The 26,924-nt window shown below is 41.7% G+C and overlaps 1 protein-coding gene across 7 annotated transcripts in view; it reads left to right on the plus strand.

Moving 5' to 3' along the window:
* TNS3 (tensin 3) overlaps window positions 1–26,924 on the plus strand; it is a 252,479-nt gene that overhangs the window by 31,154 nt on the left and 194,401 nt on the right. Inside the window, exons 1-2 of one of the 7 annotated variants that reach the window (XM_076330719.1) lie at window positions 2,298–2,411; window positions 18,611–18,655. The exons of 3 other annotated variants lie outside the window; for them this stretch is intronic. The gene's annotated coding sequence lies outside the window, so the exon portion shown is untranslated. Of the gene's footprint in view, window positions 1–2,297; window positions 2,412–2,696; window positions 2,783–2,931; window positions 2,955–18,610; window positions 18,656–26,924 lie in introns of those variants that run through there. 3 more of the 7 variants (XM_076330720.1, XM_076330722.1, XM_076330723.1) reach the window with 3 other exon arrangements.

Raw genomic sequence — 26,924 nt, forward strand, 5'->3', positions numbered from 1 at the left:
ACATTGAGTCTTCACATTGTATTGTAGGTGGTATGCAAAAATAAATACTTTTTTCTTTGACTAGTGTCATTTATGTGTAAAAATATGTGCATCTGCGAGCTGGTATCTGCATACATATGAAGTATTGCCAAAGTGCAAGCATTTCAAAATCATGTGATAAATTACATGATAGTTTAAATTTTTTTAAATATAATAATTTCTGCCTTCTTTCCTTGGGGTTCAAGTTTTGAAACTTTTGCTTGAAAGCTAGAAGCTGATTGTAATTCTTTTTTTGTTTTGTTGGTGAAATCTTCAGGTAATCATGTGATCCACGTAATGGGGCTGTAAGAAAAACACCAAATGTTGTGGAAGCTTTGAAGGTGCTGATAGTGTGTACCTGTGCACTGCTGATTAAGAACTTGATCCCATTCCCAGAGTCTCTTGGCTTGATTTAGGGACACATTAGGTATTATTTAAATATGAGCCATACAGTGGGGTCATGCAGATGGCATTGATCCAGCAGGAAGTTTAAGAGAAACTGTGTCTCAGAGAACAGTGAGATGCACACGTCTAAAAGGTTTGTAACACATGTTCTCTTTCCTTGCTTGGCACAAAGGGAGAGAAGAGATTTAAGATGCGATGATGAATAAAGGATTTTGATTATGTCTGGCTTCTAAATACGCTGGAGCTTTCCTAGCAATACAATACAGACTTGTCCAAGTGAGACACTAAGCATGTCTGGGACCTAGTTTGTCTTCTGTTCGCTCAGTGTTCATTATATTGCTATCTCTCAGTAAGTAATGTATCTGTATTTGAACGTCATTGCCTTCCATATGGTCACCTGTCTGCCTATTCCCATAATATGAAGCATTGCAAAGAACAGACTTAGATTTGAACTTTGAAGCTCAGCTCTGGGATCTCTAGAAATCTCTGTTTCTTGGGGATCCTTCCTCCTCAATGCAAAGGATTTGCAAATATTAACCACTGTATTGCCTAAATCAACCAGGAGGAAATGCCTAGTGCTAGAATGGGCTGGCTGTAAATCTTGCCTCTAAGACTAATAGAGTAAGGTATCTATTTCTGCTTAGGATTCATTTCTATGAGCTTGTTTCTGGATCAAGCTACAAAGAGGTCATGGCGGTATGGACACCCCATTTACATGGGGTCCTAGTCATAAAAGGGATGTTCAAATCCTTTCCTTTGCCTCTAGTGATATGCATCCACCTCTCAGGTGAGGTCTCAGCTATCAGCTGATAGCATGATCCGAGTTAGGCATCTCAATCCTATTAATTAAAATCCATTTTGCTTCAGTGAATATTTGATTTTTTTTTTTTTTTAATGCAAGGAATGAGCCTTGGGTTATGCCTGTTTCAGCTAAGCATCAGGGTAACTTTCTTCACCATAGGAAAGACATGAACTCTCATTTCTTGCATCTGGGGTGAGACCTCTGCTTTCTGAAATGCTGAGCAAAAGGATACTAGTACCTCTATTTACTCCCTGCCCTGCGCTTTGGCTGTTTTTTATGTCGTGCAAGTTACCCCATTCTGCAAGCAGCAGCAGCTGTGATCCGGCAGGTACAGAGGACGGTGCCTGGCTTGTGGATCCTGCAGGAACTCCAGGTGCAGAGCTGCCTTTTCTTGAGCTACCTTAAGGGAGAGGTAGTTCTTGGTGTGTAAATAGCATAAATGTCAGCGCAGTAAGGAACTGTACTTGCATGAACACGTGTACAGAAGTAATCTATGGCCTTAGGCAGCAGCTGAGCTGTGATTTTGGGGATCATCCTGGCACCTCAGATGCTGCACTGAGAAACTTAGGCCTGTGCAGGCCCCTCAGCACCCAACTGGTGTTGGCCTCGTTACTGTGGCCGCTTTGCACGTGGCTGCCCGGGGCTGTTAAGCTCACTCCTCTGCCGGCAGCCATGGCTGGCCGTCCCGGAGAGAGGTAAGTGCTCGTGTCCCAAGAGCTGCGGCTCCCAGCCTTGCACTTAAGCTCAAAGCGGCCGGGGCGCAGGCTGGGAAAGCCCAGCCTTGCAGGGCCCTACGGGGTGGCGGCGCTCCCTCGGCCCGGAGACCCCACCCGCCCCCAAGCGACGAGCCTCCCGGGTGGGGGTCAGGCCTGTCCCGGGGGATGGCGCCAGGTAGCAGGGCCGAGGGGAGGGGGGCCGGTGTCGCCGCCGCAGGGTGAGCGCAGCGGGGCACGGCCCGGCGGGGCTGCCCTGCGCATCCCCCCCCCCCCCCCCCGCCAGCCGGGAGCGGTGCTACGCGCCTCTTCCCCGCCTCCTCCTCAGCCTTGATCGAGGCGCTGGAGGTTTCTCCCTGGCGGGAGGGACTGTAGGAAATAAAAACAAGTGTGTGCGGCGCTGGGGGAGGGGGATCACTACTGCCGCTCTCCAGCCGAGCCGCCCTGCGCTGCCGCGGAGCCGGAGAAGCGAGGTAAACTTGGGCGGCCGTCGGGAACCACGGGAGTGGGAGCGCGCCCGGCTGGTGCGGCGGCGTGGGGCTTTGTTCCTGGCGGGGCGGAGGAGGTCCGGCGGCGGGGAGGGAGGCCTCTTGGCGGGCCGCAGTGCCTCCGCGGCGGGGGTTGAGGCGAGGCGGCGGCTGCAGGGCCAGCCGCCACCGGGCGGGGGGGGCCGCGCTCTCGCCCCCGGGGCGCGTTAGGGTGGGGAGGGGCGTTGTTCCCGGCGGCGGGCCGGAGCGTCCCCCGGGGCCTGCCTGCCTGCCTGCCCCTGGCGGTGCGGGCTGGGCGGGGGCCGGGGCAGGCGAGAGGGATCTGGAACGCCGTCCGCTGGGAAGAGCGTTCAAGGGTTCGTGTTACGGGGAGGGCAAAGGTGGCGGAGCGCCGCCGCGGGGAGGGCGGGATGGCGGCGGCGAGCCGGGGGCTGCGCCGTCCGCAGGCAGGGTCCGGCCAAGGGGCCAGGAGGGCGCTCCCGTATCTCTGTAGCCGGGCTGGGTCTCTCCCTGCTGGGCAGCTTAGCGGTGAGGCACGCGTTTCTCTCCTGGAAAGTTACTTAAACCTGCGGGCTTATCAGGCAGGGGGAATCCGCGGTGCGAGGCTGAGCTGCGTCCGGCAGCGCGGAGCCGCCCCCGCTTCTCGCGTCGCCGTCCGCTGCCAGCCCCTGCTGAGGCTACCCTAAACCGCTGCAACGCATCTCTTCGGTGTCTGTGATAAATGGTGGTGTCTTTGGTACCGACCCAAATCTCTCCCGATGCCTAGCTTCTAACTGTTGGCAGTGTTTTGCCACCACTGGCTAAAACTGCCATCTGTCTTACAGAAAGGTCCAATCTCTAGTTGTTTACCGGTGCTTTTCTTAGATAAATGATCGTTACGGAGGATTGAGGTTCAGGATCTTTGTGTGTCTTGAGACAACTGCCCAGGTCGTAAACAACTTTTGGCGTTGGCGCTGACCAGGAGCGCAGGCCAGACGGCTCAGTCTCCAGAGCCGTGATCCTCCAAGTCAGGATGGTCTCCTGAGGGGTAAGGAGTTGTGCCTCAACCAAGTGTCTCATTTCCAAAACTAGGATTAGGTGGTAATTACAGCATTTTGTGTAACTTGAAATGCTCTTGTGTTGTTTTGTTGTGTGGGGTTTTTTTTTGAATGCCGTTTAGATGTTAAACTGTATTTTTTTTTTTTTGTGTTGAGGAGTGCCTGGTGGTAGTCATTACATTTGTAATAGCAGTGTTTACATTTTACTAGGTATGAAATGAAACAGTGGCGAGAGCCACAAGGGCTGTAGCTGCATGAACAAGACTTTGGGTCTATTTTATGTGATGTTTGATAGGAAACTTCTGGATACTGCTCAACACCATGACTGATTACAGATGTCTTAAGCTGGCTAATTTTTAAAAGAAACTGCTGCAGTTAGTTAGTCAAGTTTATTGTGTAGAAGGCCAAGGGGGGCTTTTGCTGAAACGAATGAGAGTCTTGATGACTTTGAAGCTGTGAAATAGAACCTCTGAAGTATTGGAAGTAGTGGCTTTTTCATCCTCTATAGCCAAAAGGGTTTTTTTGTTTGTTGTAATTAAATTGATTACTTCTAATAACTGATGTTTATTGGAAGGCTTAATTAGTCACTTAATTCATTGGAAGTACAGGTGCTCACGAATCAGTACTGCATTGCCAAGAGTTTTCCATGAGTTAAATTAAAATGATGCATTTCATTTCAGTGTAGACGTGTATGTGCCATAGGGAACAATTATTTAGAGAAAGCAGTGACCACAAGTGGTTTAATTAGCGTTCCTTGAAATCTCTGACTTAATTCAAAGTACCTTTCTGCAGTTCACACTTTCTTTTTACTGAACAAATGTGATATTTTGGGATATCGTTACCATTGGCATTACCTTCTCTGGCCTGCTCTTATTTCCTGGTCATGCAGAAAATATTTATAGTTGGAACATAGAGAAAGATTTCCGCTGTGGGTCCTTTCCTTGGCTGTGCTGCTTGCAGAGTGGCACGTGAGTTCATCCCTTTGGTTTATCTCTCTCTTTGACCATCAGCTCTATGGCTGGCAGAAGATGTGGTATTGCTGAGACAGTGATATAATAGTGCGGAAGATTGTCAGATGCAAAAGAAATTGCTGTATTCTTCCAAAGCTGACAGAGAGTTTCTTCATCTCTTTTGTGTCTGACTTTTCCTTCTCTGGAAATGACTGAAATGACAGAGAATGAGGTGGTATTTTGGAGAGATATCGGTGAGGCTTATTTGAGTAAAACATTATTAGTATAATTACTTGTGTGTCTCCTAAACATACTCTTTAACAAAAACAGAGATGGTAACCAAAATAAAAAGCAGTGCTAAAATTGCAGAGCAGGTGTAATGAAGGAAAACCAAATGTGGTGAAACATTTGCAATATAAGGAAATTAAACTATAAGTCACTAAACATACTACAAGAAGAGTAATGGTTGGTTAGGCATTTAATTTTAGGGCTTCAAGTTCTGTTTTATTCCTAGTGAGAATTTCTAGTGGTGGTTTTCTGGCTGCCAGCTGAAGAATCAAATTGTTAACTCATTCACAAGCTGGAAGAATCTCCTGATCCTTACCAAGTACATATTAAGAATGTACAACTCCTACCATAGTAACGAGTGCTGAATGTACCTTATCCATCAGCTTCACAAAACTTGTCAGAAATTTACGGCTTTATTTTTTTTGGGTGGAGAAAAAAAGAGTACTGGAACAGCTTGCACTTGTTACTGTTTGTCATTGTGTTCTTGTGATATGAAAAATGCTATGTATTGCTGTAAGTACAGCTTTGCCACGCTTTTGCCCTTTAAGTGCAACCTAAAATATTGCATGGGTAGTCTGATTCCTATTCTGAAACTGAGTCATTGAGTAAAGTTGGGAAGGTCACAGTGGAAGTGTTTATCCAGATGTTAAGTAAGGTACTCATTTACCTCATGTTGATGGTTTAAGAATTAAAATGAATTGCTTCAGTGAAATAGCACTGTGGAGCAATTCCTGTTGTTTACCATTAAGAAATGTCAGACCTTTTTAGCACTACGGTGGATTGATAGGCTAAGACTGACCAGCAACAAGGAAGTGAAGCCTAGAAAAGAAGAACCTTTGCAGGTCAAGTTAACCTCAGCTCCTGTGCCTTCCATACAGAGGGCTCAAATACAGGACTGAAAGTAACGGGAAGTTACCAAATCCTAACGAGAGTCTTTATGTCAACGACACACCTGAGCTATTGCTGAAGAACCTTCTCTTGGAAAATCCCTCTTGGTGGAGGCTCTCCAGCCATGAAGGAAGATGTGTGTGATAGGAGAGGTGGGGGACAGTGAGTTAGTGGTTCAGGCTTTTGTTGTTGTTGGGGTGTTGTTGTTGTTGGGGTGTTTTTTTGTTTCTCCTGGCCTTAGTACCTCTGTGGCTGGAAGGTGAGAAGCAAGCCAGGTGACTGTACAGTGTCTCTGGAAGTCAGTTTGGTCCCTTCTTAATTGTTTCTCACACAGCAGGCCTGTAACAGGGATTTGCATGTAAGTATTTGCAGGTGTTTAGCAGCAAATTATTTTAGTGAGGGGTAGAGGATGGGGGGGGGGAAGCAAGCATCCTGGAAATGTCAAAGCTATTAAAGCTTTGGCAGGCCAATGTCCCTAAAGTGAGCCCTGCCATTTGATGAATGAAAACTGAGTTTCAGAAGAACAGCCTGGAAGATGGTATTTCTCACCTGGGGATAGAGCAGTCTGCTGCCCTGCTCCTTGCAACACCCCTAGCTCTCTGACAGAAGTGTACTTCATTGTATTCATTTGGATTTTAAAATTAATCCTGTAGTGCAGTGCTTGGAATGGCAGAATAAACGTAATGAGCTATGTCCGATAAATGAGAGAGTGAGTTTAAACTATCTTTATGGCAGTGTGGGAGAGTCTGCAGTGATAATGGTAATGCACTTCATGCATGTAAGTGCCTCCTCTCCCTTTTTTCCCCCACTTGATTTGGTAGTCTCCTGTATTGATATATTTCACCATGTAACTGTGCTTTTAAAGTTGCTAATTTTTTTGCATAGTTTAAAAATATAACTGGACTTGCACACTCAGGACTTCTTTAGTTCAGGAAGGGGGTATAGCTGTTCTGTGCTTGATGTATTAAGGCAGAATTTCCATAGCCTGCAGGGTCTGTTGTAGTGATCTGCCAGTGATAGGAAATTAACATTGCCTTGCTTCACAGGGACTAGGTGTTCACCTTTCTCCCCCCCCCCCCCCCCCCCCCCCCCCCCCGCCCATGCTACTATCTAATTACCCTGCGGGTACAGACCTGTGTGATAACAGAATTGAGATAATGAATTGCTTGAGGCATAAGGTGACAGATTGATTTGCAGTAATCTAATGGACAGGTGTGTTGATGCAGCCAGTTTCCAGTGCACCTCCACTGGAAAAGATCTGAGGAAATTAAGCAGCCTCGGAGACAGAGGAAGGGAAGATGCTGTTATGTCTTTGTAGTTCCTTAAGCTACATAGACACTCTCTTAGCTTTGGGGATGGCAGAAAGAGGATTTTAATCCATTTAGGAATGTATATATTTGTGATTTTGGGGAATGAGAAAGACTGCTCTCCAGACACCACCATTCTCTATTAGGTTTACATATTCAGGAGGCACTTCTAGAGCTTAGCTTTTTTATTTAATCTATCAGTCTTGCATTGATTTACTGAAAGACAAAGGTGGTGGTGATATCTTTTAAGCCTTAACCATAGAAACGAACAAAAAAAATGCAGAGTTGAGGTAATCTTTTTTTCCTCCCAGTTTGTTAAAAGCTGTATGTTTGTGGACAGAGTGAAAGAGTGAATGATCATGACTTTAACCTGCAGACATATGTTTTTCCTTTCAATTAAAATGCTGTATTTTTTTTTTTCTTGAAGGAGGTAATTTTAGTTGGGTAAACTGTGGAATCCTGCAATGTAAGTGAATTTTTAGTTCTTCCTTGTGTTGAAAACAATCATTAGATAATATACAAAACGTTCAAGAGGGTACCATCCTACCCTCTTGTCCCTTGCCTACCATTTCTCAGACTGTATGTTTTGTAAGCACATTCCCACTGATCAATAAAAGTGTATTTACAGCTCTTTTTAGTTAAAGTAAAATGGGTTGGCTTCCTTCTTCCATAGGTCTTTTTATATTTGTCCCTTTTCTGCAGCTAGTACTACTAAAATTCATTTGAGAAGGTAAGGTGAAAAAAGAAGGCACTAGTGTGTAATTTGATGAGGGCTATTTACATTTGCATAATATTGTCTTGTTGGATACGAGGGTCTCTGCAGAAATATTTTCTCTAGCAGTGTTTCTTTGCACCAATAAAAAAAATAAAGCACATTGCACCTTCTGTCTTTCAGCATGAAAATCTTTCAGACAAAAACTTCAGGTTTTTGTAAGGCTTCTTGATTGCCAGATTAGGACACTTTTGTGTCCTAATCACCTGTATTCATCCTGATTAATACATTTTGAGGTGCTTTTCTGCCCTCAGGTTTCTGTATCTCTGTTTCAGTGATTCAGCAGGTGGCTGCAGTTGAAAGTGGCCCACCAGGGACACTTCCATCTGGCTTGCCACCTTTTCTCTGGAGGGGATGAGGAGGGCCCAGACAGCTGTGTGCTATGTTCTGCACCTCCTTCCAGTCTGCTGGTCAGTGTGAGGTTGCTGCTGTTGCTTCTTGCCCTTGCAGAAGTGTTTGCCTCCTCTTGTTCCTGTCCTCTGGCAGCTGTAGTGTCAGTAGCTCAGTCCTCTGTGCTGGCTAGCATAAGTCCTCCTGTTTCAGGGCAGCAGCTGGGTTTGTAGTGGCCAGCGGAGAGGACTTGTTGCTATCAGGCAGAAAAATTGGTAGCTGGGAGGGTGGGGGGAATTGAGGGCATCCCACTGGGAAGGAGCGAGGGGGAAAAGTTGGGTTTGGGACTAGGCCATAGTAGTAAATAATCCAGTATTCACGGAGCCAGGAAGAGACACATACTGTAGCACTGTGTCAGGGGTGCTCATCTGCAGTGTGGAAGCAGAGGAGAGCAGGAGCTTGAACGTGAGCCTTCCGCATCATAGGAGAGTGTACTGGCTTAGAGGTCCTATGGTCTTCCCTCTTTGCATGCTGTGCATGCGGACTCTCGCCTTCCCTCTTTGGTGCTTTAGTATGCAGTGGAATTACTGTACCAGGAGAGACTGAGAGGTGCTCTGGTCAGGCATAGCTCAAGCATTCCTGGCTGTTTGATACCAACCACAAGCTAATGGATTACTCCATTAGAGGTTTCTTCTGGAGGTGGGGTGGTTTGTAACACCTAGCTCTGGCAGTGTTAAACTCTGTACCACATCATGAGCATCCTTGTTTTCTGCCCTTCCTGGGGCTAGTGAAGAGGGAGACGTGATCTGTGCTCCACAGCCGTATATGAGTTTTCCCCAAATTGTAAAGCAATTAGTTGTGGAAACACAATTTGTGTGCATCCAGGCTTTTGTTTTGTCTAGCTTTAATGATTAATAGGTGATAGTGGCTTGTTTACAGGATACTTTCCTAGCAGTCAGTGTCCTGAAAATAGCAACTATGAGAGCAAAGAATATCTTTGTGGGTATTGTGTGCTTGTACATCTGGGAACGTGTGATTTCCTGAACATATGATTTAGGTTTTGTTTATCTGGTGTATCTGAGCCTTTCTTTAATGTTTGCAATCCAAATGTAATTTTTTATGAATTGTTGACATTGTACTTTTGCCAGGTTATGGGTAATTTGCCTTTTTTAAAATTATATATATATGAAGAAACTTCAGCTGCCTGGATTTTGGTAACAAACTGTTCGCTTTGGGTTTGATAAAGGAGTTGTTACCTGATTTTAATTCATAAACACACAGCCTGTTGCTATGGTCAGGAAGTGAGAGCCTGGAATCTGACTAGGTCTATAGTTAAATTCATTGCTGTTGATTTTAGTGTGTAATCAATTTAATTTGTGTTTAAAAAACCTTTGAAAACACTTCCTTATGAACACAAGGTATCTCACTAATTAAAAGTAAGCCTTTCCTGAGGTGTGCTATCTTTTTTGCAGTCATTCACTTATTCTTGCAGCTATTAGCAACTCTCAGCCTTCAGAATTTTTATTTTCAGTTGAGATGGATTTGATTTGGAAGGTGAAAAGTCAAGTACAATTTATGAACTGTTACTGCAGCTTCTGGGATACCTGGCATTTCCAGTGACAGTTTCAATAGATTAGGGTGCTTAAGATCAAACTCTGGGGGAGGATGTACGTTTTCAGTAGTAGACTGAATTTTAAGTAATAAATTTTTAGATTAGTAGACTTCAGTCAAAACACATTGTTATTAGTCTGTTTCTTAAAATTCTTCTCTGCTTTCTCCTGTCTAGTCCAAATACTGGATTTTTTTGAGCTGTAAGGTTATAAGCATCTGAAAAACTGCTATTCTATCTTAGCTGCTCTTGCTCTTTGATTATGGTTTATTGAAAGCAAAATTGTATTTTTCACATATCAGTAATACACCTGTTTTAGAAGTGCATCTTCAATCCATAAGTAAATATGACAAGTAAATATTGGCAAGTCTCATACACTCTCTTTATAAGTTATGACTCTGGAAACAAGTGACTGACAATAATTTTGTAGTAATTTTCAAGAGAGTTCCATGTTTTGTGCTTTTTGTAACCTTGCAGGTGTTCTCTTTCAGCAGATACTCAGCAGTGGCCTTGCTGCAGCTTGAATCCAGCTGTTCTGCATTATTTGGAGAGCTTTTCATGTTCTGCAGTATTTTTATGGATGCCAATATTCCTTTACTTGTCATTTCTTTCTGTCTTACATACCATGGTTACTTAAAATACTTTGGAGCTATCCTGCCACTCCTTTGTCTGTCTGCTGTGCAAAAGCATTCTTAAGTGGGTAGGCTTGAACCTTATGTTAAGATGTGTCTCTATATTAAATTACATATGTGTTCCAGGATGCTTAATGACGGGGTAGGGGAAGAAATATGTTTAATTCTGGCTGGAAACTTAGTTTTCTTCCATAGATTTCTTGCCTTTTGAGGCTTAAAAATTTTGTGTTTTCAATCTAATATTTTACTCTTCTGTGCTGCTTCATGGGATATGCTTCATTTGTGATTTCCTGACACACACCCCCACACACACCCCCCCTTGGTAAGCACTGGACTTTTCTCCAAGTAGTGGCTTTCCTGAAGCACAATGGTTTTTATTGGTAGAGTTGAAGCGCATCATGGGTTTGTAGTTCTCTCTAAAGAAACTAATCTCTAGAGGAATTATGCCAGAAGCCAGCTAGGACTCCATCCCCCAGGAAGCCCAAGAGTAGCATGCCAAAATCTTTTGGCTTTTGCTGTGAGTATTCTTTTGTCAAATACCTGCTTTCCCTGCTGTGCAAAGGTACTTTGAAGAAAACAGTAATTTTTTAAAATGCAGTTTTGACTTTTTATTTCTATGTAACTGAAACACTTTGACTGTTCCCTGGGTGTATGCATGCTGTTACTCTCAGTTTTATTTTGAAATGCAGATGCTCATTCTGTCCTGAAGAGATAATAGGCGTTCTTTTTGTACTTTAGGGGCATAAAGTGTGTCAACAAGCTGACCTTTCCTGAAAGCTAGAGACTAGGTCATGAGGCACCCCAGCTTTGATTATGGCCTGCAGGAGATAGCGTGCTACTCTCCAAGAAAGAAAATTTTGGAGCTAATTGGGAAAGAGTGGCTGTGTTCGGTTGTGATGTCTGGAATCTGCAAGTACAGAACAGTACTTCTGGGAAAACCAGGACTGAAACGTTGATTCATAGTCTAGTTTAAGATAACAGTATCAAAATAGTGATCGTGTGGTTAAAGAAATGTGTTGCCAGAAGGAACTGATAAATAATCAGAAGCATCTCAGAATTGTTTTTTTAATGGCTTGTGCTCATTTGAGAAGGGGAAAGCACCTTGTCATCCCTAGTTTAATGAATTAACACTTCATATAAACACCCAGTTTAGCTGGTTAGTGCCTTGTCCGTGTGCTTTTAAGAGAAACTATGTTCCCTGCAGGTGTGAGATTTTATGAAGACATTCTGCTTAATAGAAAACATGGTTAGGCTGAGATGGTATGAAATGTGAGTAATGGCTTTTCTTCCTTTTAATGGATTTTTTTTTTATTGGATTTTATTTTGTTTTTAAAGAATGTGGTGACTAATGCTTGGAGCACAGGACTGAAATTCAGGCAAAACAGACTTTACTGTTACATGTTCTCCATGTCACGGACTCATGCCGATATTGTCATCAATAACATAGCTTGAAATGTAAAATGATACACAATGAGAGAGTTTGACACAGCCTTATTGGGATCCATTTTCTGTCTTTTTGGAGGTGATAATCATTCCTACCTCTTGCAAAGCAACTTCAGGTTCTCAGGTGTCATCTGCATGGTGATGCCTGCTGTTGCTTAACCAGGTGGAATTGTGCATCCTGTGCTTAGAGCAGGGCTGTGGGTGTTGCTGCTGTGGAAGAAGAGGAAGGGAAGGGCTCTGCCTGCTGGGAGGCCCAGTGAAGTGTGCTGCCTGGGGAGGCTGGGCAGTTCTGCTAGTAGGGGTGGGCAAGCTCTTAACGGGCAGAAAGCCCTTGTGGTTCCTTTTGAGCTTGGAGTTTAGGAAGAGCTGAGAGCTGGTGGGCTTTGTCACTCTTGAGAATCAGACCCTTGCCAGTGAGAAAATGCAGTTTCTCTTTCTTGATGGCACTTCTGAGCTTTGAGTTGTGTTCCTCTGCTTTCAGCTTCCATTCTGAGTATTGTGAATGTCATTCCTTTCCTGGGTATCCTGGAACAATTTTTCTCTCCTTCAAGTCTTTCAATGAAATGGATGCTTCTTTTACAGTTTGCTTGTAGAGGGAGCATTGCCTGTATAAACACTTTTGGGTTGTTCAGTTTACTTGCTTTGGCTTACCCATGTGGGTGCTGTTACAGTTATTTGTAGTTGCTCCCTGATGAATAAGTGCTCTGAAGACCTGTAGAGCTGAGAAGGGAAAAACATTTCAAAATAGAGTAGGAGTGTTCAAGCAGGCAGAGTTTTTAATTTCATTGTACTTGAAGCGATGAGGGAAATGAAGCATGTGTGCAGAGCAAATCAAGGTTTTCCTATGAGTCATTAACTATCTTGTGACAGCTCTCAGAAAAGTGAGAGCTTGCTCTATTTCGTAATGACACCAAATTGGGCAGCAGTTTCATTTGTTTACCACACCCATGAAATTTGCTGTACATGCTAATAGATATGGGAGTTTCCGTTCAAGTAACTCTGACTTACTGTATTCAGAACTGAAGTTCTCCTGCACTTTCTGAAAGAAAAGTGTTAATGCTCACATAAAGACTGAGTGCAACTTCAGTGTGATATGGCTGATATAATGAAGTATTTCAGATGTAGCTGGATCCATTAGTTAATGAAGAAATTTAATGATCGGGAAAGCGTAAATTCACCTGACTGCGGTTATAAGAATACAAACTGAGGATTTCACAGATTTAGGCATGTTGCCTCGAGGCACAGACAATTTCCTAGGTATCGTAATTATTGCTGAGCAGCATTCAGCAAGAGAAAAGGTATTCAAGAGAGGGGCGGTCAGTGGGAAAGCAGAGGAAAAATGAAAATACTCCTACTTAAAAGCAGTATGAAAAGGCCTAGAGAAGAAAGGAAAGAGCATTTCTGGGGTGATGTTTTCAACCTGCATAGGTCTTTGACTATAGAGTTCCTGGGAAATGCAACAGTTGAAATCACTTCGGGGCTACAGAGTCTACATATGCTGTTGTGCCTTTGTGGTGTTGGAGATTAAGGATTGGCAGACCTGAGTTATGTGTTGTTTAACGCAAACTGTTCTGTACTTCAGGAGTAAAAAGAGCATTTCTTGGTTGTGTTTTGGCTCTTTTAGTTATTTGTCTCTTGCTAGGAATCAATATTTAATTTTTAGGGTGATGTATTTGTAATGAATAAATTTGGGGGGAGCAATGACAAATGAACTTTACACATACAGACTTAAGCAGGATACTCTGAAGAATAATATATTATTTGGCTATAAGGTCTATACCAGGTGGTGAAAGTACTTCAAGATGCCTTTTGTATTTCCCTTCATTATTTGTAGTTGAATAATTTTTTTAAGTTGTGCTGTATTCTATTCGTTACCCATGTTGAAGCAACAAGATTATTGATTAATTGTGAATAGCTGTGTACAAATTTGTTTCTTAACCAAATGACTGAAACTTTCTAAAGGGGAAAGAGAAATATACTAGCTTGCTGAAGAAAAAAACAAACCTTTTCTTCTATTAATTCTGGTGTTCGTACACATAGCAGTGCTTCCAAAAATGTGATACAGTTTTAGAAACCAGTCCTCTGAGTACCTCTTCCTTTATTGCTAGCTTTCTTTTGTAAGTGTAGTGAAACTGGATTACTGCTGGCATTTCAAGTATGTTCATGCACAAATATATTAACCTTCCTTCCTGTCTGTTATGTTATAAGTTACTGTAGTGTCTGGACAGTTTATGCTCCTTCTCAAAGTTACTTAGCTGCATGTCATCCCAATCTTAAAAAACCTGGTATCTCCATTTTAGAGATGGTGCACAGCTGCATGGAAAAACTAAGCCATTTGGCCATGTTTCCCCAGAGGTCTGTGGTGAGGCAGGGAGCTTTTGACATTTCCAAGATCCAAATGGTGGGATGGTAGCTGAAATGCCTTGTGTCTGAGCTCCCTTTCATCTAATTTTGTGTATAGCCTCTCTGCAAAGGAGGCAGTGGCAAACTTGTGAGCGGTAATGAAATGAGAGAACTTCAAAGTCCAAGGAAGGATTTAGCAGGTGGAATTTGAAAGTAAAGCCCCTGTTCCTAGTCCATCACTTCCTTCCTATTAATGCTGCCTGGCACAGCTTGTGTTGTTTCATGAGTTTTGGAGCAACTGATGTTGCTTGTCAGTGAGCCACATCATTCTGTACATGGCAATTTCCCAAATTATACACTCTTCAGTATAGTGGAGCTAATGGATATAATGTGGCTGATAGCAGGATAGATTTGCTTGTAAACTCCCAGTAGCATTGCCTCCTTAATCTGGCCAGTGTTCTGATGTGGTGAGAATTGGCTGTATTAGTGTTACTCTTGTAGCTCTTACCAACCCCATCAGCTACTACCGTTTCTAACACTTTTTGTGAAAAATGGGAATTTTCACGCTCCTGTAGGAATGAAACTGGGTTGTTTATGCTAGCACTGAGCTTCTTCAGGCTTTTTTTGGGAAGAATGTAGCTTTTTTTTGTCCATAGTTTAGCAGAACAAGAACCTTTTTTCAGGCCCTCTCCACATCATGATAGTTTTCAGCTTGCCCTAAGAGAAAGATATAGAAGAGTTTGACATCACAGATGCCCTTTTGACATCTAACTAAGGTATTGTATAAAATACAGTTGAGCAGTGGCAGCTCAAATGCGAATAACATCCTGAAAATACTAGAAGAACTACCTGTCATAATGCGTATATTTGCTTTTCCTAATATCTTTAGCTTCTCACATTCGCTTTTTCCTGTTTATAAAGCAAGTTTGCTTCAAAGAATCTGTATTACAGATGATAAATATTACTTTTGCTGTTTTAGCATTTGGGAAGGACAGTCATATTATTGTGTGATGCAGCTGCCATTTCCAACCTGAACTTGCAGCGAATCTTTTTGATGAAGCATAGTATCATGTTTGATAGACAATGGGATAAAATTGTCTCTCAGCTATCTGCATGTGCATGTCTGGGGATGGAGGGGGAAGGGGGAAGAACATAGTCTCTCAAAGAGAAAAGGAGGGGTGCGTGTATTCTGGGGAGTATCATATTAATCTAAAAGAGCTAGATGCATTCTTTGAGCTTGACTTTTTGCTCTGGGAGGGACTGGGGGGACATAGTGTGTGTGTGTTGGGGGGGGGAAGGTGGTGAACATTCCTGGAGGGGATTAATTTTGAGGTGACTCAAACAGACACTTTGATCCTTTCCATCTGCAGGTTGGCTTGTTTTAGCTTGTTAATATATGGATAGCAAATTCCCTCCTTCCTTTTATGTTTGGAAAATTGCTCATAGCCCACACATGGCTCTGTAATTGGGGAGAGATTGTTCATTCTTGCCTGCAGGAAGACATTTCTCTGTCTGTTGAGCTGGAGTTCCATGCAAGAAAAATGTAGATGGGAAGCAGGGCTACACAACTCTTATTTAAGCTATGATTCTTGAAGAAATGGCCACTGATCCATCTGTGTGTGTATCCAGAACACCATGTATTTTGCAGGTTGAGGGAATTAAAATTGCTCAGTAGCACACTCAGCCTCCCCTGTGCCTCAGTGTATAACGGTGTGGTTGCCTGTAGGACATGGATACTGTGTAGAAACCTCAGTGAGTTTAGGAAAGTTTTATTCACCGATAATCTGCAATAGTTAAACACTCTCATGAACGTCATCAGGTTTTCTTGTTTATTTCAACTTCAGACATTTTAAATATGAGTAAGAATGATTATATATATTTAAGTGACCGGAAAGTAGACAAGGGTTTGGTGATATCAAATATTATGCTCTGTTTCTCAACCAACTTCTTAAAGATTGTTAAACTTGTGTTCTGTTGAACTCGTATTGCCCTGCCTCCTTTCAAGTTGCTCTTTTAAGTCAAGATTTTCCAAAAATATCAGGATTTTCTTCACACTGGATTTCCTCAGAATTCTGCCTGGGTGCTTATCCTGCAGGTAAGATGGCGCTGGTCAGGTCACAGAGAGATTTGATCTCCTACCTCTTCCCCCACCCCGGAAGGTGCTTTGGAAAGGTTTGTGTGTGTGCATGTGTAGTTTGGAACTTTTTGTCTCTGTGAGGATATATCATGTCACAACTGAAGATTTTATTTCTTGTTCAAGATAGAAAATAGCAGCACGTAACAGCCAGAGTCCTGGCATGAGCTTATATTATTTATTTAGTGGAATTTTCCCCTCTGTTGCTTATATATCTACATTTAAAGATTTTTAGGAGCTTGCTTTGGCTTGGAGTGTTGCAGTTCCCTCTGATTATTTTAAAGTCTCACAGAATTTTGTTCATAAACGTGATTGACCAAGGGGTCTGGCCATGTTCCAGGATGAATGTCTGTCCTCAGTTTTGATTAGATGCAACACTATTCCCTTATCTCTCTGCTTTTGTAGTTGGTGGCTCACTCTGGCTGCTTTGGGGTCCTAAAGAAAGAGTATAAGGACTCTTCTTACACCCCTCACAGAGGCCTTTTTAAAAGAAACTCCGGGGGCGATTTAATCCCCCTAAATTCAAGGTGACTTTTTGTCACCCACTGGTGGCTGGGCCTCTGCTAGCAGGAGTTTGTGTATTTGAGGTTAAATTTGAATAAACCAAGGAAAGCATGTGTGTTGTGGTTTTGTTTTTTTTTTTTTAATGTCTGAGAGGTCTTGCATTTGACCTTCATAGGTGATATGGTAGTGTTTTAAAAAAGAAAAAAAATTGACAAATTCCACCATTTTACAGGAGCATTAAGTGGTTCCTAATAATTGAATTGCTTTCTTAAGAAATGTCTCTTGAACAAAACAAGCTGATGACTAAAGCAAGTTGAGTGAGTGAAAGAAAATTGACTGTGTAATAGCTGCAGAAATGAGTTTTTTGAGAACTGTGTTAGATATCAGGACTTATTATATGAGGATCTTCGGAGGTCCTTGGAGGATGATTGCATGTTGCTGTTTCTGTGGAAATACTTGCTTCTAGATTTAGATAGATCAGTTAACAGTGAAGAGGAAGTCATAGCATAGGTCATGATGTAAGTAAGCACTGCTGTAGGTTATAAGCTACACAAGCTCACTTTGGCTGTAATGCTTGGAAATTATGGCTGCTATAAATAATGGCATGAGTTGGACAACTGTAAGTGTAAGCCTAAATTCCAGGTAGTCTGATTCTGCTAGAAATTTTCACTTAGGTGATCTTGCAGGATCACCTTTCCTGCCTGGGGCTGGGGTCACTGGAACAGAGTTGAACGAATCAAATCTTAATCTCAGTTCAGGGAACCTTATGTGTGGGGAGTACCTCACATAAACCAAGAAGTCTATAAGCCGTCCTCTCCTTTTCACGGAAGATGCTCCTGTGACCACATTCAGTCACAGAGAGATGGTTAAACACAGCCATCCTCCACAAAGGCAGAGTAATAGATCTTAAATTTTCTGCAAAATGTCATTATGACAAGACATTTCATTTAGTCTGAAAGCATCTGTCTGTACATGCAGCACATGCAAGCAGTAAGAACAAAAAGGGCATCTGTATGTTGTTGTACAGGTATTATATACAATTAATATCTTGTGTATATGTGCATGTTTTGCATGGAAAAGATTCCTTTGTCGTGCTTGAGTGTATAGAGTAAAGTAGTTCAGGTTACTAAATCCCAGGGTTTGGTTTGGCTTAACTTTAAAGGATTTTATCGCTTGTTCTAAGAAAAAAATACTAAGCTCCACCCTTTATTTGCTTGCAAAATGATATTTCTTTGTTTAAAAAGATCTGCACTGGTATTAATGTCTTACTACCCGTTCTGTCAGCAGTAAATTTTGATTTTGATTTCCACAGTTTAAGTTGCTATCATGTGTAAACACAACGTGCGGGTGGCTGTGTGGGGGACCGCATGGGGACATGTTGGAGTCTCATGGGTGTGTGGTGAACTGTGGCCTGTTAGGTTGCTCAAAGTAGTGACAGAATAACTGAACAGTTTCTAGAAAGTGAAAAGATGGAAAATTCATCGCAGCTAGGGGAAGGTGACAACTACAGTCAGTACAGTAATAAGCTGTGAATTGATCTTAACCTGAACTGAAAACTGGTTTGAACAGTTGTTTGGCATTTTGCTTTCCTTTATGCATCCCCCCCCTTAAACTCAATGCAGAGCTAGACTGGAAGAACTTCAGTCCCAGTGGGATCTGAAACAGGACTGAAATGAAACGTTGCCTTGATCCTCTGGTTATAATATTGGGAAGCTTTTTCAGATGCTTTGGGAAACATTTTTATTGCTTACTTAACTGTTGCTTGATGTACAGAGGAGAAATGGATACACTTAGAGCACACCCATGTGGCCATGTAGGGGTTAAATGCTATTTAAAAATTGTTTTAATGGGGCAAAAAAGGTTTCTAATTGTAGTGAAGTATTTTTGGAATTTGCCCCGTCAGTTAGTAATATTTCACTAATTAAAGCAACCCTTTGTTTAAACCAGGCTGACAACAGTTCGTCTGGAGAGTTGGCTGGTGGACAAACCGAGGTATGTTCATTCCTCAGCAATACAACCCATTTTATATGCTGATGTTTCTGAAGTAATGCTTTTAACTTGGAAGAAGGTAATCGCATCTCTGAATTCCTTGTGGTTTCTCTGCTGCTGAGGGTTGCAGCCTATAAACAATTTTATTGCCTTAAAGCCTGGTGTGTAATGAAAATTAACAAATAAAGCAAGCATACAGGTACTAGGCTCTTTATGGCTGGAGGCATCAGGTTTGTCTGAATGGAAAAATTAAGGGATTATAAATTTTTGCTGAAAGAATGTTAGCAAGAGGCAGTTCTCTCTTTCTGCTGTTCCCTTTCTCTTGTGTACGCTCTTGCTCGGGAGAACAGTGTATGTTCTGACTGTGGCTTGGTCAATAAGGTTTTATGTGTTTGTGGAAAAGTGGGTCTCATTTGGAAATTGTACATTTGCTGTAAAGGAGAGGGAAAGGGCTACATTGACATATATTTTTCAGTCCGCACAACAAAAACAGACTGAAAATTTTACAGGTTTTCCTGCCCTGAACTGCATTATATGAAGAAAGTCACGTGATACTAGAAAGCCAGCATACAAATCTTGAATAGCTAACTGTACGCTTGCAGGTTGTATTTGCCCAATGCTGCAGTATTGCTGATTGCTCTTAGTTGCTTGGTTTTATCAAATGGCTTGCTGCTTGTGAAGAAGTCTACTTTGCCAGATCAAAGATCCTGAAAGAGTAAAACTTCTAACAGTCTTGGCGTTTTGAGTGAAATCTGTTGAGTGGTGAATACCTGCTGACTAATACTTTTGGCTAAACTGAGATTTGGTAGCTTTCTTTTGAAAGGTTACCTCTTCTTCCTTACCTGTTCAGAGATAAACCTCAAGTCTTGAAAAAAACAGTATTTGTGTTTTCTCTTCACAACATTTATAAAAATACCAGCCTGCAGATCTGCCTTGTCAACAGATCTGCAAACAAACATATCCAGGCAGTGAAGGTACTTCAGAAGTTTTATTTGATTTCAGTAGCAATATTGATATACTATATGGTGTGCTCTGTAATAATGAAGAACATACTGGAACAACTGGATGTCAGAACCAGGATGAGCCTTTGAAACGAGTGTTCTCTAGTCTCGCTTGTATTTTGTTGTACATTCCCATGAAATTATTTCAGGGTTTGGCAAGTGTACCATGGGACTGTTACTTTTGTAAATTGTTGTGATTAGAAATTTGCTGTATTGGAATAATCTGTTCTAGGGATGATTTTTTTTCTGTGGGGCAGAGGGAGCAGTAACTGTTTTGATAATGAATTAAATCCTCTAAAAGTGCAAGAAAAGAAGTCTAAGCTACAATAGAGTAAAAATTACGAATGCTTTAAAGGAAACGGTCATTGTTCTGAGAGAAGGCGGAGAGAACAGAGTACTTTTCCAGTGTGCTAATATGAAAGTACCCTTGGTGCAACAGATGAGAATGGAAACTGAAGAACCCTGATGAAGTGATACTGATGAGATTGGAGAGTATTTGGTAAGAAGAGTAAGAGTTTGTGGAGCTTCCTGGTCATTAGAACTAAGAATTTAGGGTTTCAAGTGGATTCTTTGGGCCTTTAAAAAGGATCATGAAAGTCAAGTTCAACATATGTTTTGGTGAGTTTTTCTTTACTCACTGTGATAAGAGATCCTGATTTTAGTGCCAGGGAAATAACTAGGATAGTTATTTGGAAATTTAAAGTGAATAGTTATTTTGAGCTACAAGGAAGGAGCAGGTCAGTTGAGTTAAGTAACAGTTGCATTTTATGTAAGTGTTTTTCTCAACGTAATAGTTTAACTACTTGTCCTTGGGTGAGTGAACAAGTTAATCAGCTACAGAGCGGGCACCGTATAATAACTTTATAAATGTCTATTGTGTTTGATTTCCATTTCTACAAGAGCCTTAGATCTTGTAGCTGAATGTGATCCTTGTGCTTAAGCCATTTTACATTATCCTGGTTCATTCACATGGCAGAGGAGAGGAATTGAAGTTTCAAGCCTCAGGCCAGTAGCAACAAATCTTTTCTTGGCTGGGCGGGAGCACACAGGGCTCCCAGTTAGTAGCAGCCTTCACTAGTCAGTGACTGGAATTGATGTCATTTGTCAAGATGGCTATTTTCTTGTATTCCTACTAGAGGTTAATGTTTGAATGGGAATAGCTAATCGGAAAGGTGGAGACCATCCGGACAGGCAGGCAAGGATGTTATCCTATCTCCAGGCTGTAATTGAAGTGACTTTGAAAATGGTTACAATAATAAGGTGGAGGTAAGGGTAATGAATTCAAATTTTTTTACGTGTAAAAATCTGTGGTTCAGCAGAAGTAGGTATAATTATGATGATTAGCTTGCTTTAGATTCATTCTTATACTGTAACATGGTATGCTTTGCTGTTGAATTTTTCTTATTCTCAGAGCTGCAGGCCAAACATCAAAATGTGTATGTGAACTTAACATTATATAATTTAACACATTTACTGTGAGTTCCTCTCTCAAATAAAGGCAAAGCTTGAATCTGACATGGCAAGTGCTTTCTTTTTCTGTATGGCAAAGTGTGACTGCATCTTGTGCCAGGCATGTCTGCCAGAGCCTGAACAGCCTGTTTTCTGTAGTACTGATTTGGATACCAGAGTGGGAAGGATGGTTAGAGCTGGAAGCAGTGTGAGGATCAGAAGAGGAGCCTTATTTTGCTGTTTGCCGCAGTAAGTGATGTATCTGTTGCCATCAGGCTAACCTTGATTCCTCCTTAGCGTTTTTCAAATAGTTGTGCATCATGAAAGTGGTGTTGTAGTATGAATAATAGTTTTAACCAGGAAGTTTTGACACTGTTGCTTGGTGTTTTTGTTTTTTTTTCTTTTTGTGTGTATGGTTCATGTTCTTCAGTAAAAATACAAACCTACCTAGTACTAGCCTTTGCTCTCTAAAGTTTCCTCTGATTTGCCTGTTAGGGCTTAGGTGAGTGCGGACTCTGTACAGTATCATCTGTGGTTAGTAGCAATAAGGGAATATGATTGAGACTTTCTGATTTAGTATACTGTTATTACATGATAAACATTTTGAGAGATGTGTTCAGAGTGGTCGGTACAACTAATCTTGTAATATCAGAGGAAAATAAATAGAAGGTATGCAAAATCTACAGTTGCAAGTAGAGTGTTTTTCATCAGCTTGTGTTCCCATAGACTCACCTGACAAGACCACACAGGAACACCAGGAAAAATACAAAATAAATGGCTAACCACAAGTTGTCTGTTGTCCGATTAAAGTAATGAAATTACATCCTGGAGCAGGATTGTTGAGTAAACATTTCTGATTTTTGGAGTGGTACTTACGTTATCCTATAAAAAATTTTTGTAGAAGTCTTAATATTAGTTTGGTTTTGTTTCCTGAAAATGGTCGATTAAAATCGCAAAGCTTCAGTAAAATAACATCCAGTGTCACTTTTTTGCTGCTATGAAAGAAATGAAGTTCTACCTGAAATTGCACAATGAAGATTTTTATGTTCCACATTGGGTTCTCCCCCACTTGTTAAATTACTGAATATAAAATTTTGTAAGCCAAAAATTTTGGATCCACAGGTTTAAAGAAGTACAGAAAATGTGCCTATTTTAAGTTGTTATAGAAAAGATATTGTTTTAGATTACTGATTGGAACAGTCTTAACTGTATGAAGTAAGGTAACTTTATAAAATGAGGAAATAGTTAAGGATGTAATTCCAGTCATATACATACACACACACACACACACACACACACAGAGTGCTGTTTTCTATGAGTTACTATCACTAGTGCAGATGGTAATCTATATGGGATTGCATGTTTAACTAGAGCTGTTTACATACTGAACCAGGAGTGTTTGGAATACCATTGCTTCTGGCCTAGGGGAATAAATTGAAGTACATACTTTGGGGTGGGGAGCATAGGTGTTGAGTGAAGATGTTCTGGCCCCAGATGCTGGTCTGCACTCCGTTCCCTGCTTAGTGTAACTCTAGCCTTCCAAAGTACAATGGCCAGGTAGACTTCATGCGGTCATTAATAGTCTGTGTCGGTAGGTCCCAAGAGCCACACTGATAGCCTGGGTTGAAATAAAGTAGTTAAATAAGGATGTGTGTGGGGAGAAGAGGAAACTGGGCTGAGGTTGCCATTTTTCCATCCTACTGAATCACCTTTAATGAGATTTTCCTGCAGACTTGGAAAGCATGTGATTTTCTACTTCTTGAAGATGTAACATAGCGATGTTACAGAAGGCAGATCCTGACTGATGACTGATACTTCCCTGATATACGCATGTTCAGTGTGCATGCTTCCTTAGTACAGCAGCTGCTAAATGCACATGTATGTGAAGTGTGCAACTATCAGCTTGCTTACCTCTGTGTATTTCTAGCCTCAATGCTGACTTTCTCTGGAGGATAGGGGTAAAAAAAAAAAAAATATATATCTGAAAGGTAGCAGTGCTGACAACACAGTACCTGCATGAACTTAAAGGGCCAAATTGATTATGTATTAGTGTAGCACACCTGCCTCAAGCAGGATTGTGAGGGTAAGAGGGAAAGCTCAAGCTGCGTAGCAAAATTAGCCTATATGCAATGGCTAAAACTGTTCACTCCATTAGTATTAATAATATTTCTTCCGTTTCTCAGTGACTGATTTACTGACATGCATCTTCATCCCTCTCAGCTGTTTCTCCTGGTCAGTGTTCTGGCACACAGCTGCTGCTGTCTGTTCTTGTTCTAGTCTGGGTCTGACCTCTTCTTTTGCTTATGCTCTCCCTTTCTTCACTTGCTTTGCAGATTTTGGTAACTTTCCTAGTTGTTGGTGGGTTTTTTGTGGTGTTTTTTTTTGGTTTTTTTTTTTTTAATATCTGGTTCTTGTCACACCAGAAATTGTTTACTACGAGACATAGCTCTTGGTAGCCCTTTGGTATTTGGCCTTGTAACTAACTGCATCATGTCATAGGAGTGTTAGGTTGTACATTGCTGCAGTCCTTTGTGCATTTGCTGCTGTTGTAAACAGGTTCATTAGAGACTATCAAGACAGAGGGAGGAAATATGCATAGAAGCATGTACTTTGCTCCATGTTTTTGTGTACCTCCAAAATTCATCTGCAGTGGGAAGAGATTTGATTAGAGATTCTAGGTGAAGATGATTTAAAAAAAAAAAAAAAAACTGTCAGCATTTCAGGGATAGGCACCTGAGGAATCTGAATTTTTACTTTTGTTATGCCCTTCAACATTTTTTTTTCTTTACTGTCAACTGAAGATAAACCAGGTATATTCACAAATAGCCTTTTTTCCCCCCCGTTGTTATTTAAAGGCGTGAATTCTAGTCGTCAGATGTCTAGCTCTGAATATGTGGGAGTTCCAGTCCTCATGTAATAAAAGCAGTGTTGTAGCCTCAGAGATGTCAAGGCCAGTTCATATAACAAAAAAAAGAAAAAAGCCATTGACAAACACTGAGCTTTCATGATGCACATAGTCCTTTGGTGCTTTCAGATGTTTCCTTTGTACAGTATTTTCCCACACAGAACAAAGTGTCGGTTTGCCAATGAGATGAGGATGAAAAAGACAAGTTTTCCAGTGTCTGGAGTAACAATTGTCTTAATGGACTTTCCATCTGTCTCCTAATTGCTTTTTCACCAATACAGGTTCATGTGCAGTGGAGAAATGAAGGTGTTGAAACGAAAATGCAAAGAACTGATGAAACGAAAAAATGTGAGAGCTGCTGTTTTACATTATGAGTGAGGAGTGACCGCAGCGCCCCCCAAACGGGGGGTTTGTTCCTGCTGGGAGAAGAGGGGATGACTGCTCTCTACAGGCAACCAATTCCTAGGGATATTTGGATGAAGGAGAGCAGTGGGGATTTGGCTGGAGAAAGGCAGCCTTCTTGCCTCTCTCCAGCAGGTGTGCTGCTCTGCCTGCATCCTGCGGGAAGGAGTGTTGGGGCTGCTAATGGGTATGCATTCAGACCCCCTTGGGTGCTGTTTTTCATCAGCGGGTGTCACCCACCTCTAGGCAGATCTGGACCTGTTGTTTTCTGGACTGAAATCTCAGCCAGATCATAAGGGAAGGACTTGAAACTGTCTGGGAAAACAGCAAATATGAAAAAGTTCCTGAATGTTGTTTAAAGTTTGAGGTTGGCCCCCTCAAACTTTAAAGTGGGGAGATGATCAGTCTTTTCCAAACACTTTACTCTCTTATATTACCTCTGCATCCTGTGGAAACCGTCTTTCAAAGAAAGCTGATACCACTTTGCCTCAAGAATTTAAAACTTTGGGAAGAGCACGTGCAGTTGATGATCTAGATGAAGGACCTCCTCCGAGGTGAACTGTCTACAAATGACAAATGTAAATGTATGTGGCATGAAAGAATAATACATGAGGCACAGGTCCTGTCTCTTGTTAGAGAGCAGTGAATTTGCTGTTCAGTCATGGCTCCTTCTGGGCAGGTCACTTGGTAGGGCGACTGAGGCTGCAGACCCCCGTTCCAGAACCCTGTGGCAGACTAGGTTTGTGCTGCGGCTTCTGTATTGCATCTTGTGCTGCCTTGCATCCATCCGGCTTTTAACTTTTTAGTTCAGAGCTGTAAGTGAGAGCTAAGGTGAAAAGCTTTGTGTGTGAGAGCCAGTACAATTTTCCTTTCAGCTCATGACCAACGTGTTTTTTCTGGCAGCTGGAATTAGAAGCAGCTATACCTGGAAATCTAGATCTAGAGACTGGGACTCTTCATTTTGGAAAACGGAAAGTTTAGGGGGGAATATGATCAAGGTTTTACAAAAACATAAAGATGGAGAGTAGGTTGAAATAGGCAGAGCTAGTCATGCAGTCCCACAGTGCAGAAACTAACAAGTGTCAGAACTGGTGGGAGTTTACTTTAAAATGAACAAATGATGGTACTTTAAACAAGGGGGAGTATGACCTTCTGGAACTTGCTGCTGCAGAAGGTCATGGGGCAGACAGTACCAGCATGTTCAAAGCAGAGTTTGACAAAATTAGTAGAAAACAGGTCCATTAACAGATAATAAGAGGATGGGTCAGGGATGGACCTTCCAGCATCCCTGGTACAGCAGGAGCATGGAGGGAGTGGGACACAGAAGGGGCAGGGCTGGCCTGCTTTGTTTGAATAGTGTCTCCCTTTGACACAGCAATGAAGTGCTTGGGTGGGTGAGATGGACGTTGTGCTGACCCAGTAAGGCATACCTTATGTTTTGAGCCATATTTTCTACAGTTGGCTGTTGATGTACTACCTTGAATGTAGGTGCTTTGCACATTTCTGACCTCTTTAAATCTACGTAAGTCCTGTAAGGTCATTTGGACAGAAACTTCCTTTTTAGTTTTGTTTTGGAAAAATGTATAGCTTTGAAACCTTGGTAGCTAGGCAGAGTTTCTTATTAAAACAGTGAAGACCCCTGATTTCTGTTGTCTGAGAAACTACAAAGGTGGCTGCTGCATATAATTATAGCACCAAATATTTTAAATAAGGGGGAAAAAAATACTCTCTGTCATTTTCTATTATTCTTTGGCTCCAATGCTCATACAGTAAGGCAGTTTTGTACTACCAAATCGTAGGATTTTTTTCCTTTCGACATGAACTTTACTCAGCTGGTTCAATGAGACATTTTTTTCCTCACCCACATCTCCATGTGCCCTCGCTTGAGTCACAAGTCAGGAGCAGACTCCACTAGGAAAGATATTGCCAGTTCAGGCTGCATCATCCTAAATCAAATCTCTCTTCTCTAGCTTGGGCTGCTTGTCTGTCTTTCTGTGAAATGCCTTGAATGAATGGGGAGTAAACGGGGTGTTTAACAAACACTCTCGTCTTTGCGATCCTTCTGAAGTTATTTGATAATAGTAAATGGTAGTGATAGTGGTATAACTAGCTATTTGTGTACATTTTTATTGTGTGTGTAGATATATATATATATATGTGCTATGTCTGTCACTGTAGAAATAATCTTTGAATGTGAGTGAAACAGCCAGAAATGCCTTATTTCAGTCTGCGTAAAAATTGTTTGGTGGTGTTAATTTTTTTTTTTGCCACTGTCCCGTATTCTTGTTATGTAGCATGGGCTCTGCAAAATTTATATATTCACTGGTGGTAGTTGTACTCAAATGTGTGTGATATGTTCAGTTAATGTCATTTGGCTAAAATACAGTGCTACTTTTGAAGCAGTAGTATGTTTTCCAAGAATTCATACTCATGGAAGAGCTGCGGAGAATCCCATGTGTTATGGTATTTGCTATTTCTGGAAAGTTTTTCATTGTATATTCATCTTGTCCTTGTG

The sequence above is a fragment of the Aptenodytes patagonicus genome, chromosome 2, assembly GCF_965638725.1.
Source record: "Aptenodytes patagonicus chromosome 2, bAptPat1.pri.cur, whole genome shotgun sequence".
Classification (NCBI taxonomy): domain Eukaryota; kingdom Metazoa; phylum Chordata; class Aves; order Sphenisciformes; family Spheniscidae; genus Aptenodytes; species Aptenodytes patagonicus.